The 23500-nt window shown below is 38.7% G+C and overlaps 2 long non-coding RNA genes across 3 annotated transcripts; both read right to left on the bottom strand.

Annotated features, from left to right (window-relative positions):
• Nucleotides 1-1848: 1848 nt before the first annotated feature.
• LOC148909628 (uncharacterized) lies at nt 1849-4107 on the bottom strand. 2 transcript variants are annotated; one of them, XR_016120360.1, is made up of 4 exons: nt 3982-4107; nt 2765-2890; nt 2089-2212; nt 1849-1879 (listed from the first exon to the last, which is right to left on the bottom strand). It is a non-coding gene; the product is annotated as an uncharacterized LOC148909628 (long non-coding RNA). The 2 variants fall into 2 exon arrangements; XR_016120359.1 differs by lacking the exon at nt 3982-4107 and having other exon boundaries at nt 2765-3046.
• Nucleotides 4108-5902: 1795 nt separating this feature from the next.
• LOC148909629 (uncharacterized) lies at nt 5903-21723 on the bottom strand. The gene is made up of 3 exons (XR_016120361.1): nt 21586-21723; nt 20152-20353; nt 5903-6898 (listed from the first exon to the last, which is right to left on the bottom strand). It is a non-coding gene; the product is annotated as an uncharacterized LOC148909629 (long non-coding RNA).
• Nucleotides 21724-23500: the final 1777 nt, after the last annotated feature.

Genomic DNA, 23500 nt, shown 5'->3' on the forward strand with positions numbered 1-23500 from the left:
ATATGGTATTTCAAACCTTCTCTAAGTTATTTGGCATCTTTTAGGCAATTTCAGAAAAATACTTTGGATTCATTTGAAACACATTGGACTTGATCATACGATTATTTTGAATTGAACTCTTAAGATGATATTATTGATATGAGTTAAGAGAGAGTCCCACATATAGAACATTGAATGTGGTGGTAGTGAGTGAAAGTGGACCAAATTGGAAACCAGTAGTCTTACCTATATTGAATTTCTTCAACCATTATAAGAATGGAAATGATTTTGTTTAAGACACGGGTGCATACCTACTTCATTGCTTTATTTTCACCATTCGGAATTGATTTTCTCAGCCAAATCTGCTCATGAATTGAACTTGATTGAACTCAAATATACCATATGTCACTCTTGCTGTATCCTAGAATAGAGTTTGTATAATATAATGAAGCATAGTACAGATGTTCATGGAAGATGTCTTCTTCATTGTGCCATGGTTTATCATATTCATACAATAACTATTCTTTTGTATATTACTAGTACAGTAGAGAACCATGCTGTTGAGACATTGAACATTTCAATCAACTAAAAGAAATTCATTCAATTTATTTCGAACCTTATTGAATGCTAAACCAGAAAAGTTCAATGTGATAACCAGTTCTAACTGGTGCTGTAAAATGAGGTGTAAAGCTGGTGTTGTCTTTTACTAAAACACTCGGGAAATAAATTCATTTTAGAAGTACTCTGTTCACAATTGCAAGAAATATTCAGCAAATTGTTAAAACTCTATATTGGCCATACCCAAAATGGGTTAGATTATTTTGACCAGAGACAACACCAGTTTTATGCCTTTTTTAGCATCCTGTACTAGTCTTTTACTCAAGCAACACCTATGTCTTTAGAATCCCAAACAAATGGTCTGTCCCTGAGGTCATTAGTTCTTGCTATTCCAAAACCTTAAGGGTGCCCCTCAACACTTTGTTGGGGGGCACGTTTTCTTAAGGGGAGGGTAGGTTGGAACTTTTGATCTCAGGGACCTTCGTCTAACTACCCTAGGGGCCAAAAAATTTGCAAAAAGACTTAGTATATATTTTTTCAAAATTTATGGCTTTTTTTCACATTTTTTTCTTTTTTTAATTTTTTTTGGCCAATTCGAATTTTTTTTCTTTTAAAGCCAATTTCTGAGTTTCTTTGCCAATTTGTGAGCCAATCCTCCTTACCTTGTTTGTGGATACCTGACTTACCTTGATCTTGGCTTGTGGGTGACTGTTTTCTTGCTTGTCCAATTTTTCATCTGAGAGCTAGACCTTACCTGGGGCTTGAACCTGTACCTTCAACTTACCTCTTGCCATGTATCCGGTGTATCTGTGCTGTAGACTGTCAGTGAGATTGTTGAGGGTAAAGGTTTGAATGTTTCTTAAAACATAACGCTTGTAGTTGTTGGTATGTTAATAAAAAATCTTATGAATATTTAATGTCTTGTTTATTGTCTTCACGAAACAATGGGGTAATGAGCAGAACAAAAGAAGGGGATCAGAGGGCGGGGTGAAGGTGACAGGATAGGCACGAGAGGGATCTTCCGAAGTGCTAAAGTAGGTGCAAGAGGTAAAGGCGTGGCTAAAAGTGCCAGGGCAAATGAACCAAAAAAATTCTAAGTCTTTTGGCGGGAAAATTCGCTTTGTTGAAGAGTAGCCTAAATAAAGAGAAAGAGCGCATGAAAATTTTCTAAGTTTTTTGGCGGGAAAAAAGTGCGATTTTAAAAAGGGAATTGACACAAAATAAGAAAGTCTAAAGTTCGTGAAAACCATTTAATTTAAAATTAAACCAAGTACAATCAAAAACTCATATCACTAAGCCTAGATAAAAACACGAGAAAGATCAAAAGAAATAGTTGATTAACCTTGTCCAGAGATAAAGAGCGCCTGAAAATTTTCTAAGTTTTTTGGCGGGAAAAAAGTGCGATTTTGAAAAGGGAATTGACACAAAATAAGTAAATCTAAAGTTCTCAAAAACCATTTAATTTTAAAAAAAAACAAGTACAATCAAAAACTCATATCACGTTTAGATATAAAAAAAACACGAGAAAGATCAAAAAAATAGTTGATTAACCTTGTCCGGTTTAATTACTTGTTTTTTCCTAATACTATTTTCTCTCTTGGCCAGTTCTTGACTATAAGGGACAGTTCTGATCGTTCTTGCTTTCTGGGTTGACTTATAGCTTTCATTCCTCCATCTGTAAAATAACATATCAGAAGGTTAGTGGCTTCAACAAACAAGATATAACAACAGCGCAAATGTAATAACGCGCGGGGGAAAAATACACAAAAAAATCTATTTGCGCGTAAATAAATGAAAATGATACGCAAATAAATGTTCCTTTTGATGCATAGTTATAGTTTTCTGATTTTTTAAAATAAAAGCCTAACTGGCAGAAGTAGGCAGAGTGTTTTCTTGTTTCGACCAATCAGGCGAGAGAATACTTTGCGCATTTTGTTGTTGATTATGTACATATCTTTGAATCGAAAATTATCCTTCAAAGTAAACCTTATATATTTATTTAGAATAAAATCTAGAAAGACAACAAATAGCGGACATGAAACATAAATGTGGCCTGATTGTGAAGCAGAACGTAATACATTAAGACAGAGAGAGATGTATGGAAAATATAGATGATGAAGTGATGAAATATACAGACACAGGTTTATCAAAAACGACAGCGTTTCACTTGATTTTCTTAGTTTTGTGGTGCTCGCCTACATTCAGTCAAGTCTATAATTCAAGTTACCTTTGTTCCGGACATCCACGGGACTTAATACGGCTTATTTCTTGACTTATTCAGCGTTCTTTCTCGTTTCTTGATTCACCAAGACTTTAAGATGGCGGATTCAACCAGTTCCAACACACCAGGTCCCTAGAGAAAAAGAATCCGTGAAAACAAAACAAAAGAATATTATTCTCTATGGGATTTCAAATTTAGAAAATTCTTTTATTGAAAAGTGTTGTGTTGGGCTACCTTTATTATTCGCACTACTCATAGCAATACACAGGAAGCCCAAAAAGCGTAGTATTTATACTCGTTTTTCTTCGCATTACCAAATGAACTCAGAACTTTCCTCAGGCTCAGATATAACGCATTTAGAGATCTATCATATGACGAAGTATTATTGGCAAAGAAATTTAAAAAGCACCCAAAAAAAGGAAAATGCTAAAAGCGCTATACCGCTGACCAAACCTGATTTTCCTCAAAAATTACGACCCCTATAAAATCTTTAGTTTAATTTTTATCGAAAAAATATCTTCAGAAACATGTTGGTGTGGTCCTTAGCTTTCTATTGATATGTATTTTGTTTAAAAAATCCCAATATTTCGATTTACTAAAATTTGGACCAACCGAAAAAACGCTTATTTTGAGTTTCCAACTTCAATGCGCTTGTTTTTTATGAAATAAAGTAAAAACTCTAAATATTTTTAGGTACAGATTTAAAGCTTGCTTAGTTCTTTCTGCCAAACGTTAAACAAATTGGATCGAAGCTTGCTTTCATGTTTTTATTAAGCGTTTTTTAGTGGGTGGAGGAATTTGGGCTACCTGTGGTGAAGTTTTAGCTATTGTAATCACAATTTTGGGCGTGAAATTATGCAAATTGTAAAATGTTGCAAAGGATTTACGATGAACAAGTGCTTTTGTGTAAGATAGATTCATTTTTTTAAAGAAAATATAATTTCAAATTTAACCGGTACTTTTTGTCTCTTGCCACAGGAATCCCAAGCCTCCATAATTATAAGGTCGATTATAAGAACTTATTGATTTCAAATTGTTCAACCTCAACAAACTTCTAATACAAAATAAATACTGTTGCACAGTAACCTTTTAATGTTTCATAGAGAATTTAGCAATTTATGAAAAGCATTTATAATGAAGCGCATTTGCTCTATGTGCGCATTAAAAATAACGTGCGCAAAGTCTTTACGATGTGATTGGCTAATGTTTATCATATATCTCACCTTCAAAATGGGCTGCAATGTAAAGTAAGACTTAGATATGATAGTAATTGCTCCATAGCAAACATTCTATAGCTTCAATTATCAAGCGCTTTCAAGCCTGAAAACATGAAAAAATAACTTGATGATGATAATCTGACTATGATAAGTTATTAAGAAAACGATTAGTTTTTAACAGACAAATGGGAGATAGAGGGAAATGCTTTGGTAATCCGGTGATGAAAAAATTAATAGCAAAATACGTTTAAAGCATTTCACACAGGCATAGCATTGGGATATCTGTTTTAAGGTAAGAAAATTTGTCATAAAGCTTTTGACTCTTCCTCTAGACAAAAATATCTATATTGCAAAGAATTTTAATTATTCGGTAGGAATATGTACGAATATGGTACAACTGGTTCAGGTTAGCCACGAAAATTGGTGTCATAAACTTCTACGTTAAGTTAAATGTCACCACAGGAAGCCCAAACGCCTCAACCCGTCACATATCGCTTTTTAAAAAAATGAAAGAAAGCTGTTATTCAAAATATTTTCTATTTGCTAAAATGTACTAATAAACCTTTAAATCTGTGCCTAAAAATATTTTGGATTTTTGTCGTATTTCATAGAAAACAAGCCGCTTGAAGTTGTAACCTTAAAATAAGCGTTTTTTGAGTAAGTCCAAATTTTCGTAAATCGAAATATTTAGATTTTCCAAACAAAACACACCTTGTTGGAAAGCTATAGACCACGTCAACATGGTTCTGAACTCTTTTTATTGATTAGAAGTATATAAAACATTTTATAGGGGTCGAAATATTTGTGGAAAACAGGGTTTGGTCAGCGGTATAGTGTTTTCCGCATTTTCTCTATTACGGGAGGTTTTTAACTTCTTTTCCAATGAAATCAAGTAATTTAATAGATCTGTATACGCGCCATATGTAGGCCTAACAAAATTTCTCAATGATTTGGTAATGTAGGGGGGAAAACGAGTTAAAATAAACCTTATTTGGGCTTCCTGTGCAAGCTGTCAAGCGAAAGAATACCACAGGAAGCCCGCAATAATGCAAATTGTTGAATGAGATGCGAAAAAATTAGAGCAAAATTTACATTAATGCTAGAAAAAATCAAGCTACGAATAAATGATTTACACAAACATAAGCTGTAGAAATTCTTTTCAACAACCGCGAAAAAACAAATGATCACACTGATCGTAAACATCAGCCAAATTAAAGCACTTTGTAAACTTCTTAGGAAGCTGGTAACAAGACCTACGTTTCTCTAAAATCCTGTCATTATGTTCATCCATGCGATTGAGCATCAACCTTACCTTTCATCCTTCGTTACAGAAGCTGTAGAAGCTGCACAGCATGTATTTTCTTGGTTTATTTTCTACAGTGAAGATGTTTTGACTCGATATTCAAACTATTTTGACTGACAAATAACGCGTTCGCTCCTATACAAACGCGCCCCATGAGACCCAAATATTTTCGGGTTAAAAGTCAATGCCCAAATAATTTGGACAATGAAAAAGCCATTATGATTGAAGATTATTGTTGATATTTCAAAGCAGAATTCCTGATCACACGTCTTTTTTAGACATGAAATAAGCGGCCGGGCTTTCAACGTGTTTTGCTTATATTTGTAGGAACGTATTTAGCTAAAACAATTACTTTCAAGTAAGTAAAAAACAAATAAATATGTACCTGTTAGACCATCCATATTTCAATCTCCTTTAGTTTTCTTCCGTTTTCTCGAACAAGACAGGATAGGACGGTTGTGGAGGGGGAGGGTGGGGCATCATAGGAGGGGAGGGGGAGGGGAGGGGCAGCATAGGAAAGCATAGTACATACTAGAAAAGGTAGCAATATATAGAATCAAAATCGTTAAATGAAAAACTATAAACCAAGTATCATGGCCATACAAACAATACTAGTGCAAGTCATAAATTCTATTTTCATTTTATTATTGTTATACTTTATCACACATGTACAATCATCACGTACATGTACAACACAGATGCACAATCATCACGTACATGTACAACACAGATGTATAATCAACACGTACATGTACAACACAGATGTACAATCATCACGTACATGTACAACACAGATGCACAATCATCACGTACATGTATAACACAGATGTACAATCATCACGTACATGTACAACACAGATGTACAATCATCACGTACATGTACAACACAGATACACAATCATCACGTACATGTACAACACAGATGTACAATCATCACGTACATGTACAACACAGATGTACAATCATCACGTACATGTGCAACACAGATGTACAATCATCACGTACATGAGCAACACAGATGTAAAATCATCACGTACATGTACAACACAGATGTACAATCATCACGTACATGTACAACACAGATGTACAATCATCACGTACATGTACAACACAGATGTACAATCATCACGTACATGTACAACACAGATGTACAATCATCACGTACATGTGCAACACAGATGTACAATCATCACGTACATGAGCAACACAGATGCACATCATCACGTACATGTACAACACAGATGTACAATCATCACGTACATGTGCAACACAGATGCACAATCATCACGTACATGTACAACACAGATGCACAATCATCACGTGCATGTACAACACAGATGCACAATCATCACGTACATGTACAAACCAGATGTACAATCATCACGTGCATGTACAACACAGACGACAATACAGATGTAAAATCCTTATTATAACACAGCTATAGGATGACTACAGGAATACATACACCAATCGTTTTAAACATGTAAAGCTGTATCCACATTCATAATGTACAGTTCCTAACCCAATAATGGCTTTACACACACACACAAAGATAAACCTGTCCAAAACTTCTAGCGTTCATAGACTTCTCCATCCATTAAACAAGGAAACCCAGACAACCTGAAGACAGGAAATAGATTTCACAAAAAAAAACTTTAAATATCATAAATATCACATGACCAAAGATGACAGACAATCATGACCAGGGATGACAGACAATCATGACCAGAGATGACAAACAATCATGACCAGTGATAACAAAACAATCATGACCAAAGATGACAAACAATCATGACCAGAGATGAAAAACAATCATGACCAGAGATGACAAACAATCATGACCAGAGATGACAAACAATCATGACCAGAGATGACAAACAATCATGACCAAAGACGACAAACAATCATGACCAGAGATGACAGACAATCACAACCAGGGATGAAAGACAATGATGACCAGAGATAACAGACAATCATGACCAGGGATGACAAACAATGATGACCAGTGATGACAGACAATGATGACCTAGGATGACAGACAATCATGACCAGATATGACAGACAATCATGACCTGGAATGAAAGACAATCATGACCAGAGATGACAGACAATCATGACCAGGGATGACAAACAATGATGACCAGTGATGACAACAATGATGACCTAGGATGACAGACAATAATGACCAGATATGACAGACAATCATGACCAGGAATGAGACAATCATGACCAGATATGACAGACAATCATGACCAGGGATGACAGACAAACATGACCAGATATGACAGACAATCATGATCAGGGATGATAGACAATCACGATCAGGAATGACAGACAATGATGACCAGAGATGACAGACAATCATGAACATGGATGACTAACATTCATTACATGGGATGAAAAATAATCATGACCAGAGATGACAGACAATCATAACCAGTGATGAAAGACAATCACCATGGATGACGGACAATCATGACCAGGGATGACAGACAATTATGACCAGAGATGAAAGACAATCATGACCAGGGATGACAAACAATCATGACCAGGGATGACAGACAATCATGATCAGGAATGGCAGACTATGATGACCAGAGATGACAGACAATCATAACCAGGGATGAAAGACAATCACCACGGATGACGAACAATCATAACCAGGGATGACAGACAATTATGACCAGTGATGAAAGACAATCATCACCAGGGATGACAGACAATCATGACCAGGGATGACAAACAATCATGACCAGGGATAACAAACAATCATGACCAAGGATGACAGACAATCACCAGGGATGACACACAATAATAAAGAGGGATGACAGACAATCATAACCAGGGATGACAGACAATCAAAACCAGGGATGAAAGACAATCACCACGGATGACGGAAAATCATGACCAGGGATGACAGACAATTATGACCAGAGATGAAAGACAATCATCACCAGGGATGACAAACAATCATGACCAGGGATAACAAACAATCATGACCAGGGATAACAAACAATCATGACCAGGGATGACAGACAATCACCAGGGATGACACACAATAATAAAGAGGGATGACAGACAATCATGACCAGGGATGACAGACAATCATGACAAGGGATGGCAGTTAATCATGACCAGGGATGACATACAATCAAGAACAGAGATAACAGACAATCATGACCAGAGATGACAGACAATCATAACCAGGGATGAAAGACAATCATGACCAGAGATGACAGACAATCATGACCAGGAATGAGACAATCATGACCAGATATGACAGACAATCATGACCAGGGATGACAGACAAACATGACCAGATATGACAGACAATCATAACCAGTGATGAAAGACAATCACCACGGATGACGGACAATCATGACCAGGGATGACAGACAATTATGACCAGAGATGAAAGACAATCATGACCAGGGATGACAAACAATCATGACCAGGGATGACAGACAATCATTATCAGGAATGGCAGACAATGATGACCAGAGATGACAGACAATCATAACCCAGGATGAAAGACAATCACCACGGATGACGGACAATCATGACCAGGGATGACAGACAATTATGACCAGTGATGAAAGACAATCATCACCAGGGATGACAAACAATCATGACCAGAGATAACAAACAATCATGACCAGGGATAACAAACAATCATGACCAGGGATGACAGACAATCACCAGGGATGACACACAATAATAAAGAGGGATGACAGACAATCATGACCAGGGATGACAGACAATCAAAACCAGGGATGAAAGACAATCACCAGGGATGACAGAAAATCATGAACAATGATGACAGACAATTATGACCAGAGATGAAAGACAATCATCACCAGGGATGACAAACAATCATGACCAGGGATAACAAACAATCATGACCAGGGATAACAAACAATCATGACAAGGGATGACAGACAATCACCAGGGATGACACACAATAATAAAGAGGGATGACAGACAATCATGATCAGGGATGATAGACAATCACGATCAGGAATGACAGACAATGATGACCAGAGATGACAGACAATCATGACCATGGATGACTAACATTCATTACATGGGATGAAAAATAATCATGACCAGAGATGACAGACAATCATAACCAGTGATGAAAGACAATCACCACGGATGACGGACAATCATGACCGGGGATGACAGACAATTATGACCAGAGATGAAAGAAAATCATGACCAGGGATGACAAACAATCATGACCAGGGATGACAGACAATCATGATCAGGAATGGCAGACAATGATGACTAGAGATGACAAACAATCATAACCAGGGATGAAAGACAATCACCACGGATGACGGACAATCATGACCAGGGATGAAAGACAATTATGACCAGTGATGAAAGACAATCATCACCAGGGATGACAAACAATCATGACCAGGGATGACAGACAATCACCACGGATGACACACAATAATAAAGAGGGATGACAGACAATCATGACCAGGGATGACAGACAATCATGACCAGGGATGACAAACAATCATGAACAGGAATGACATACAATTATGAACAGGGAAGACAGACAATCAAGAACAGGAAGGTTGGACAATCATGATCAAGGATGACAGACAATCATCACCAGGGATGACAAACAATCATAAACAAGGATGGCAAACAATCATGACCAGGGATAACAAACAATCATGACCAGGGATGACAGACAATCATAACCAAGGATCACATACAATCATAACCAGGGATGACAGACAATCAACAACAGGAAGGATGGACAATCATGATCAAGGATGACAAACAATCATGACCAGGGATGACAAACAATCATAAACAAGGATGGCAAACAATCATAACCAGGGATGACAGACAATCATGACCAGGGATGACAGACAATCATGAACAGGAATGACATACAATTATGAACAGGAATGACATACAATCATGATCAAGGATGACAGACAATCATGACCAGGGATGACAGACAATCATGAACAGGAATGACATACAATTATGAACAGGAATGACATACAATCATGATCAAGGATGACAGACAATCATGACCAGGGATGACAAACAATCATGACCAGGGATGACAGACAATCAAGACCAGGGATAACAAACAATCATAACCAGGGATGACAGACAATCACCACGGATGACGGACAATCATGACCAATGATGACAGACAATCATAACCAAGGATGACATACAATCATGAACAGGGATGACAGACAATCATGACCAGGGATGACAAACAATCATGACCAGGAATGACAGACAATCATGACCAGGGATAACAAACAATCATGACCAGGGATGACAGACAATCACTACGGATGATGGACAATCATGAACAATGATGACAGACAATCATAACCAAGGATGACATACAATCATGACCAGGGATGACAGACAATTATGACCAGGGATGACATACAATCATGACCAGGGATGACAGACAATCATGACCAGGGATGACAAACAATCATAACCAGGGATATCAAACAATCATGACCAAGGATGACAGACAATCACCAGGGATGACAGACAATCATGACCAGGGATGACAGACAATCATAACCAGGGATGACAGACAATCATGACCAGGTATGACAGACAATCATGACCAGGGATGACAAACAATCATGAACAGGAATGACATACAATTATGAACAGGGAAGACAGACAATCAAGAACAGGAAGGTTGGACAATCATGATCAAGGATGACAGACAATCATCACCAGGGATGACAAACAATCATAAACAAGGAAGGCAAACAATCATGACCAGGGATAACAAACAATCATGACCAGGGATGACAGACAATCATAACCAAGGATGACATACAATCATGACCAGGGAAGACAGACAATCAAGAACAGGAAGGTTGGACAATCATGATCAAGGATGACAGACAATCATGACCAGGGATGACAAACAATCATAAACAAGGATGGCAAACAATCATGACCAGGGATTACAAACAATCATGACCAGGGATGACAGACAATTATGACCAGTGATGAAAGACAATCATCACCAGGGATGACAAACAATCATGACCAGCGATGACAAACAATCAAGACCAGGGATAACAAACAATCATGACCAGGGATGACAGACAATCACCACGGATGACAGACAATCATGACCAGGGATGACAGACAATCATAACCAGGGATGACAGACAATCATAACAAGGGATGACAGACAATCATGACCAGGGATGACAGACAATCATGACCAGGGATGACAAACAATCATGAACAGGAATGACATACAATTATGAACAGGGAAGACAGACAATCAAGAACAGGAAGGTTGGACAATCATGATCAAGGATGACAGACAATCATCACCAGGGATGACAAACAATCATAAAGAAGGATGGCAAACAATCATGACCAGGGATAACAAACAATCATGACCAGGGATGACAGACAATCATAACCAAGGATCACATACAATCATGACCAGGGATGACAGACAATCAACAACAGGAAGGATGGACAATCATGACCATGGATGACAAACAATCATGACCAGGGATGACAAACAATCATACACAAGGATGGCAAACAATCATAACCAGGGATGACAGACAATCATGACCAGGGATGACAGACAATCATGAACAGGAATGACATACAATTATGAACAGCAATGACATACAATCATGATCAAGGATGACAGACAATCATCACCAGGGATGACAAACAATCATAAACAAGGATGGCAAACAATAATGACCAGCGATAACAAACAATCAAGACCAGGGATGACAGACAATCATAACCAAGGATCACATACAATCATGACCAGGGATGACAGACAATCAAGAACCGGAAGGACGGACTATCATGATCAAGGATGACAGACAATCATGACCAGGGATGACAAACAATCATAAACAAGGATGGCAAACAATCATGACCAGGGATAACAAACAATCATGACCAGGGATGACAGACAATCACCAGGGATGACACACAATAATAAAGAGGGATGACAGACAATTATGACCAGGGATGACAGACAATCATGAACAGGATTGACAGACAATTATGAACAGGAATAACATACAATTATGAACAGGGAAGACAGACAATCAACAACAGGAAGGACGGACAATCATGATCAAGGATGACAGACAATCATGACCAGGGATGACAAACAATCATAAACAAGGATGACAAACAATCATAACCAGGGATGACAGAAAATCATGACCAGGGATGACAGACAATCATGAACAGGAATGACATACAATTATGAACAGGAATGACATACAATCATGATCAAGGATGACAGACAATCATGACCAGGGATGACAGACAATCATGAACAGGAATGACATACAATTATGAACAGGAATGACATACAATCATGATCAAGGATGACAGACAATCATGACCAGGGATGACAAACAATCATAACCAGAGATGACAGACAATCACCACGGATGACGGACAATCATGACCAATGATGACAGACAATCATAACCAAGGATGACATACAATCACGACCAGGGATGACAGACAATCATGACCAGGGATGACAAACAATCATGACCAGGAATGACAGACAATCATGACCAGGGATAACAAACAATCATAACCAGGGATGACAGACAATCACTACGGATGAAGGACAATCATGAACAATGATGACAGACAATCATAACCAAGGATGACATACAATCATGATCAAGGATGACAGACAATCATCACCAGGGATGACAAACAATCATAAACAAGGATGGCAAACAATCATGACCAGGGATAACAAACAATCATAACCAGGGATGACAGACAATCACCACGGATGACGGACAATCATGACCAATGATGAAAGACAATCATAACCAAGGATGACATACAATCATGACCAGCGATGACAGACAATCATGACCAGGGATGACAAACAATCATGAACAGGAATGACATACAATTATGAACAGGGAAGACAGACAATCAAGAACAGGAAGGTTGGACAATCATGATCAAGGATGACAGACAATCATCACCAGGGATGACAAACAATCATAAACAAGGAAGGCAAACAATCATGACCAGGGATAACAAACAATCATGACCAGGGATGACAGACAATCATAACCAAGGATGACATACAATCATGACCAGGGAAGACAGACAATCAAGAACAGGAAGGTTGGACAATCATGATCAAGGATGACAGACAATCATGACCAGGGATGACAAACAATCATAAACAAGGATGGCAAACAATCATGACCAGGGATAACAAACAATCATGACCAGGGATGACAGACAATTATGACCAGTGATGAAAGACAATCATCACAAGGGATGACAAACAATCATGACCAGCGATGACAAACAATCAAGACCAGGGATAACAAACAATCATGACCAGGGATGACAGACAATCACCACGGATGACAGACAATCATGACCAGGGATGACAGACAATCATAACCAGGGATGACAGACAATCATAACAAGGGATGACAGACAATCATGACCAGGGATGACAGACAATCATGACCAGGGATGACAAACAATCATGAACAGGAATGACATACAATTATGAACAGGGAAGACAGACAATCAAGAACAGGAAGGTTGGACAATCATGATCAAGGATGACAGACAATCATCACCAGGGATGACAAACAATCATAAAGAAGGATGGCAAACAATCATGACCAGGGATAACAAACAATCATGACCAGGGATGACAGACAATCATAACCAAGGATCACATACAATCATGACCAGGGATGACAGACAATCAACAACAGGAAGGATGGACAATCATGATCAAGGATGACAAACAATCATGACCAGGGATGACAAACAATCATAAACAAGGATGGCAAACAATCATAACCAGGGATGACAGACAATCATGACCAGGGATGACAGACAATCATGAACAGGAATGACATACAATTATTAACAGGAATGACATACAATCATGATCAAGGATGACAGACAATCATCACCAGGGATGACAAACAATCATAAACAAGGATGGCAAACAATAATGACCAGCGATAACAAACAATCAAGACCAGGGATGACAGACAATCATAACCAAGGATCACATACAATCATGACCAGGGATGACAGACAATCAAGAACCGGAAGGACGGACTATCATGATCAAGGATGACAGACAATCATGACCAGGGATGACAAACAATCATAAACAAGGATGGCAAACAATCATGACCAGGGATAACAAACAATCATGACCAGGGATGACAGACAATCACCAGGGATGACACACAATAATAAAGAGGGATGACAGACAATTATGACCAGGGATGACAGACAATCATAACCAAGGATCACATACAGTCATGACCAGGGATGACAGACAATCAACAACAGGAAGGACGGACAATCATGATCAATGATGACAGACAATCATGACCAGGGATGACAAACAATCATAAACAAGGATGGCAAACAATCATAACAAGGGATGACAGACAATCATGACCAGGGATGACAGACAATCATGAACAGGAATGACATACAATTAATGAACAGGAAGTGACATACAATCATGATCAAGGATGACAGACAATCATCACCAGGGATGACAAACAATCATAAACAAGGATGGCAAACAACCATGACCAGGGATAACAAACAATCATGACCAGGGATGACAGACAATCATAACCAAGGATGACATACAATCATGACCAGAGATGACAGACAATCAAGAACAAAGATGACGGACAATCATGAATAGAGATGACAGACAATCAAGAACAGAGATAACAGACAATCATGACCAGGGATGACAGACAATCATGACCAGGGATAACAAACAATCATGACCAGGGATGACAGACAATCATAACCAGGGATGACAGACAATCACTACGGATGATGGACAATCATGAACAATGATGACAGACAATCATAACCAAGGATGACATACAATCATGACCAGGGATGACAGACAATAATGACCAGGGATGACATACAATCATGACCAGGGATGACAGACAATCATGAGCAGGGATGACAGACAATCATAACCAGGGATAACAAACAATCATGACCAGGGATGACAGACAATCACCAGGGATGACAGAAAATCATGACCAGGGATGACGGACAATCATGACCAGGGATGACAGACAATCATAACCAGGGATGACAGACAATCATGACCAGGGATGACAGACAATCATGAACAGGGATGACAGACAATCATGAACAGGAATGACAAACAATCATGACCAGGAATGACATACAATCATGATCAAGGATGACAGACAATCATGACCAGGGATGACAGACAATCATGAACAGGAATGACATACAATTATGAACAGGAATGACATACAATCATGATCAAGGATGACAGACAATCATGACCAGGGATGACAAACAATCATAACCAGTGATGAAAGACAATCACCATGGATGACGGACAATCATGACCAGGGATGACAGATAATCATGACCAGGGATGACAAACAATCATGACCAGGGATGACAGACAATCATGACCAGGGATGACAGACAATCATGACCAGGGATAACAAACAATCATAACCAGGGATGACAGACAATCACCACGGATGACGGACAATCATGACCAATGATGACAGACAATCATAACCAAGGATGACATACAATCATGACCAGGGATGACAGACAATCATGACCAGGGATAACAAACAATCATGACCAGGGATGACAGACAATCATGACCAGGGATAACAAACAATCATAACCAGGGATGACAGACAATCACCACGGATGACGGACAATCATGAACAATGATGACAGACAATCATAACCAAGGATGACATACAATCATGACCAGCGATGACAGACCATTATGACCAGGGATGACATACAATCATGACCAGGGATGACAGACAATCATGACCAGGGATGACAGACAATCATGACCAGGGATGACATACAATCATGACCAGAGATAACAGACAATCATGACCAGAGATGACAGACAATTATGACCAGGGATGACAGACAATCATGACCAGGGATGACAAACAATCATGAACAGGAATGACATACAATTATGAACAGGGAAGACAGACAATCAAGAACAGGAAGGTTGGACAATCATGATCAAGGATAACAGACAATCATCACCAGGGATGACAAACAATCATAAACAAGGATGGCAAACAATCATGACCAGGGATAACAAACAATCATGACCAGGGATGACAGACAATCATAACCAAGGATCACATACAGTCATGACCAGGGATGACAGACAATCAACAACAGGAAGGACGGACAATTATGATCAATGATGACAGACAATCATGACCAGGGATGACAAACAATCATAAACAAGGATGGCAAACAATCATAACAAGGGATGACAGACAATCATGACCAGGGATGACAGACAATCATGAACAGGAATGACATACAATTATGAACAGGAATGACATACAATCATGATCAAGGATGACAGACAATCATCACCAGGGATGACAAACAATCATAAACAAGGATGGCAAACAACCATGACCAGGGATAACAAACAATCATGACCAGGGATGACAGACAATCATAACCAAGGATGACATACAATCATGACCAGAGATGACAGACAATCAAGAACAAAGATGACGGACAATCATGAATAGAGATGACAGACAATCAAGAACAGAGATAACAGACAATCATGACCAGGGATGACAGACAATCATGACCAGGGATAACAAACAATCATGACCAGGGATGACAGACAATCATGACCAGGGATGATAGACAATCATGACCAGGGATAACAAACAATCATAACCAGGGATGACAGACAATCACCACGGATGACGGACAATCATGACCAATGATGACAGACAATCATAACCAAGGATGACATACAATCATGACCAGCGATGACAGACAATCATGACCAGGGATGACAAACAATCATGAACAGGAATGACATACAATTATGAACAGGGAAGACAGACAATCAAGAACTGGAAGGTTGGACAATCATGATCAAGGATGAAATACAATCATGATCAAGGATGACAGACAATCATCACCAGGGATGACAAACAATCATAAACAAGGATGGCAAACAATCATGACCAGGGATAACAAACAATCATGACCAGGGATGACAGACAATCAACAACAGGAAGGACGGACAATCATGATCAAGGATGACAGACAATCATGACCAGGGATGACAAACAATCATAAACAAGGATGGCAAACAATCATAACCAGGGATGACAGACAATCATAACCAGGGATGACAGACAATCATGAACAGGAATGACATACAATTATGAACAGGAATGACATACAATCATGATCAAGGATGACAGACAATCATGACCATGGATGACAAACAATCATAAACAAGGATGGCAAACAATCATGACCAGGGATAACAAACAATCATGACTAGGGATGACAGACAATCATGACCAGGGATGACAGACAATTATGACCAGGGATGACATACAATCATGACCAGCAATGACAGACAATTATGACCAGGGATGACAGACAATCATGACCAGGGATGACATACCATCATGACCAGGGATGACAGACAATCATGACCAGGGATGACAAACAATCATGAACAGGAATGACATACAATTATGAACAGGGAAGACAGACAATCAAGAACAGGAAGGTTGGACAATCATGATCAAGGATGACAGACAATCATCACCAGGGATGACAAACAATCATAAACAAGGATGGCAAACAATCATGACCAGGGATAACAAACAATCATAACCAGGGATGACAGACAATCACCACGGATGACGGACAATCATGACCAATGATGACAGACAATCATAACCAAGGATGACATACAATCATGACCAGCGATGACAGACAATCATGACCAGGGATGACAAACAATCATGAACAGGAATGACATACAATTATGAACAGGGAAGACAGACAATCAAGAACTGGAAGGTTGGACAATCATGATCAAGGATGAAATACAATCATGATCAAGGATGACAGACAATCATCACCAGGGATGACAAACAATCATAAACAAGGATGGCAAACAATCATGACCAGGGATAACAAACAATCATGACCAGGGATGACAGACAATCAACAACAGGAAGGACGGACAATCATGATCAAGGATGACAGACAATCATGACCAGGGATGACAAACAATCATAAACAAGGATGGCAAACAATCATAACAAGGGATGACAGACAATCATAACCAGGGATGACAGACAATCATGAACAGGAATGACATACAATTATGAACAGGAATGACATACAATCATGATCAAGGATGACAGACAATCATGACCATGGATGACAAACAATCATAAACAAGGATGGCAAACAATCATGACGAGGGATAACAAACAATCATGACTAGGGATGACAGACAATCATGACCAGGGATGACAGACAATTATGACCAGGGATGACATACAATCATGACCAGCAATGACAGACAATTATGACCAGGGATGACAGACAATCATGACCAGGGATGACATACAATCATGACCAGGGATGACAGACAATCATGACCAGGGATGACAAACAATCATGAACAGGAATGACATACAATTATGAACAGGGAAGACAGACAATCAAGAACAGGAAGGTTGGACAATCATGATCAAGGATGACAGACAATCATCACCAGGGATGACAAACAATCATAAACAAGGATGGCAAACAATCATGACCAGGGATAACAAACAATCATGACCAGGGATGACAGACAATCATGACCAGGGATAACAAACAATCATGACCAGGGATAACAAACAATCATGACCAGGGATGACAGACAATCATCACCACGGATGACATACAATCATGACCAGGGATGACAGACAATCAAGAACAGAGATGACGGACAATCATGAACAGAGATGACAGACAATCAAGAACAGAGATAACAGACAATTATGACCAGGGATGAGAGACAATCATGACCAAGGATGACAGACAATTATGACCAGGGATGACAGACAATCATGACCAGGGATGACAGACAATCATGACAACGGATGACTGGCAATCATGACTAGAGATGACAGACAATTATGACTAGCAATGACAGAAAATCATGACTAGGGATGACAGACAATCATGACCAGGGATGACAGACAATCATGACAACGGATGAGAGACAATCATGACCAGAGATGAAAGGCTTTAATGACCAGGAATGACTGGCAATCATGACTAGAGATGACAGACAATTATGACTAGCAATGACAGAAAATCATGACCAGGGATGACAGACAATCATGACTAGCAATGACAGAAAATCATGACCAGGGATGACAGACAATCATGACCAGGGATGACAGACAATCATGACCAGGGATGACAGACAATCATGACCAGGGATGACATACAATCATGACCAGGGATGACAGACAATCATGACTAGCAATGACAGAGAATCATGAAAAGGGATGACAGACAATCATGACCAGGGATGACAAACAATCATGACCAGGGATGACGGACAATCATGACCAGGGATGACGGACAATCATGACCAGGGATGACAGACAATCATGACCAGGGATGACATACAATCATGACAGGGGATGACAGACAATTATGACCAGGGATGACATACAATCATGACCAGGGATGACAGACAATTATGACCAGGGATGACAGACAATCATGACCAGGGAGGAAGGACAATCATGACCAGGGATAACAGACAATCATGACCAGGGATGACATACAATCATGACAAGGGATGACAGACAATTATGACCAGAGATGACAGACAATCATGAACAGGAAGGACGGACAATCATAATCAGGGATGAGAGACAATGATAAGCAGGAATGGGACTTAATTATGACTAGGGACAACTCACCTGGAAACAGAAATGAGATATCAGGGATGAAGTACATGTATTTTTATATCAATCTTTCTTTTCCATGTGAAAAAGTCTGTCAAGCTGTGGGAACATTTATCATTGACAATCAGAATTTGCTTGTCCCATCATAAATGTGATTGATGGTTTAGCCAAAATGCCAGACTACTGTGGTTGTTTAGGTTGCAGAAACATAAATGATCTATAAAATAAAGTTTGTATGTGAGATTTTCAGAAAACATGTAATGGGAGTTATCATATGATGGATAGGTAACGTGTATATCTTTTGAATTAGAATTATAACCTGCATAAATCAAAATGAAAAAATAAATGCAAAATGTAGTGTATTAGTATCATTGATGAATTCAATTCTGTTAAGCCATTTTAAGTTGATCAACTTGCACTTTTTTCAGTTTCCTTTAGTTTATATTTGTCTTACAGTGAAATAAAAAAACCCTGAACACCTTAAATATGTCTGGAATGTTAAACATCATGTTCTGACCAATCGCATGCGAGAATGAATTAATTTCTAATTAACTGTCATACGTGATTGGTGAGAAAACATGTTTAACATTATAGGCATATTTTAAGTGTTCACAGTTTTCTTAGTTTGGCTGTAAATTAGATTAACTGTAAAACACAATAGAATCCAAAAATAGACAAGAGACATCAGAGGTGAGAGTCCAGTGCAGTACCACTACACCTCCCTTGATTCTAATGAACATTAAAAATTCAACTAAAAAAATGTACAAGTCAATTCCAATGCTTGCGGGGGAGGGGGGGGGGGCATTTGTCCACTTGGTGGGACCTGAACGGTGGGGTGTTTGATTAGTTGATTGGCCTAAATGGTGGGGAATTTAATAACCCATTTCCCCCAAAAAATCAAATGCCCAGGGGTTAACATTAGGAAGTGGGAGGATAGGGATATTTGGAATTGACTGATTACCAATTAGTTCTCGAGCCCAAATGACCTAGGAGTCAATAGCCAATGAGGACTAATTATTTTAGTCAAATCCAACTAGTCGGTCAAATATATAGATGCAAACAAGTTTTGAATTAAAGTTAAATTCAGTGTTTTGGTTTTCAAAGCCAGCACTTTTTCACCTCACTACAAAAGACTATAACTTATAGCCTACTAGGTGGAACACTTCTCAAGATTGTTTTGAATGCGAGGCTTACATCAAATTTAATATACAAAAGAAATCACACTATTTCACAATGGAATTTACGGCATTTCTTTCATATTTCCATGAAACCCTCGCATTCAAGACAATTTTAAGAGGGTCCACAAAACGTGCATTGAATATGGCCAAACGCAGTGTTTATAGCCTGGATGATTAGTATCTTGGTCCATGAATAACTTTTTACATTTTATATTTTAAAAAACGGGTTAACCTTCTAAAATTTATAAATAAAAGATTATTGAATATTTACCTTGCCAGGAGAAGCAAATTTTTTGCACAACATATGTCTTTTTTATCCGAGTAATTTCCTTGAAAATCTTTCAGTGTGTGTACTTCTCTTTCTTGGAGGCCGCCATATTGGATTGTTCAGTAATTCTCTTCTTGGGCTTCCTGTGGAATCTGTTTAATTAACACAGTGGGGTGGGGTATTGCTTATGTGGCATTCAATATCAAGTCTCGATATCTCTACATATGACAGTTATTCTCTACTTTCACATCCCCATAATACTTCGCGTCTTTGGGGGGTAACCAGAGGGTAAAAACCCAAATATTTTATAATACATTTTCTGTAAGACCAAAACTCTTGATGATCTGTACACGCAAAAATAACTTGATAATCAGTATTGTACAGATAAAAGCAGGTATAGGTTTTTGATTGGTTACCCCCAAAGAAGCAAGGCATTATGGGGATGTGAAAGTAGAGAATAGTCAATATCGGGTTTTATTATATGACCGTGAAACTTAGAGCCTGGACACTAGCAAATCGAGCGATCTGATTGGATAGATCGTATCGCGGACTGGTCTAGATTCTCCGGTATTAACCGGTCCGATCGCATATTAATCTTACGGCGAAAACATTTTGTCCTTTTCAATGAAAAGTGGTCATATAATAAAACTCTTATCAACCGAGCTTCGTCGGTCTGTACGGGATAATCTTGACCTCGGTCGGGTACAGACATCGGTCAAGATTATCCCGTACAGACCTCCCGCTCGGTTAATAAGATCTAAGGAATAACATTTCCAGGCCACGTGTCATTCTCTTGAGAATAACTGAGATGCTTGTTTGAGTAGTATTTGTGTCTTTTCTTGCACGACCGTTAAACAAAGAAATCATACTCTCGGGAATGACACGTGGTGGAATGAGAAAATATTACGCCCCAGCTAAAGAGGTCTATTACAACTTGGATCGACCCCGATCTAGCTCTACAACAGTTGCGCGGAACGTTGTTTGCGCATGCAACTTTGCACAAGTAGTTCTGAACCAATGCGCGCAACTTGCTTCATCGCGTGAACATAACCTGCAACTGAACGTCTTCGCTATGACCACGTTTTATTTATTTAGTTACAGAAATGGTTTTTTACTTCATAATTATCTGTTCCACAAAATGTCGCTACGTGTGACCTCCTCTTCCCTGTAGTCAATCGTAATTCAACCATGCTCATTATAGAGGTATCATACAAAACTTAGTTTCTTCACTGATCAATAAAGTGATAGTCCACTCATGGTTAGCATCCCGCCGCTTTCACCATTGTCTCTGGAAGATAAAAGGTATAACCCCCGATGTCTTAATATAAATTCGAAAATCTCACTAATTAATAAACGTCTTTGAAAGATGGCATAGGATAGCCACCATGACTTTTATGATCTTGAACTATAATAACGATGTCAAGGACGAAGACACATTAGAATGCCAAAGGCATTGGGTACATTCCTACGATGCGCAAGTGCATACTTCTTATCATCTAGAAGATAATTCAAAGTGTTTTAGAATTTTGCCTCATGGATTCACAGATAATCCCACTTGTCCTTTTAAGGGATCAATTCAAATTCGATCAATCATGTGAAGAAAATATTCGCAAACAACTTGACCTAATTTCCTACTATTATTGAAGTGAAGAGAGACTGATCTGTGAGAGAAGAGGATTTCTATCCAAGTTGTGCTGCGAAAATGTAATAACAAGATGGGCCAGAAGATGCCACACGCGATCGTCTCTCTGACGTATAGTTCTGTACCAAGTCCATAATCCAGGTCTAAAAGTCCAAAAATGTATATCGACAGGCTGAAAAGGCTGTCAACTACAAACTTAAAGGGTGATCTACTGTTGGCTGTTTATCATGAAACTTTCATAAAAAGGTTGCGCGCGCTAAATAAAAGGACAACTAT

This window comes from Actinia tenebrosa, unplaced genomic scaffold, assembly GCF_029948245.1.
Source record: "Actinia tenebrosa isolate PJP-AT-01 unplaced genomic scaffold, QUT_ActTen_1.0 PGA_scaffold2__45_contigs__length_23673736, whole genome shotgun sequence".
Classification (NCBI taxonomy): domain Eukaryota; kingdom Metazoa; phylum Cnidaria; class Anthozoa; order Actiniaria; family Actiniidae; genus Actinia; species Actinia tenebrosa.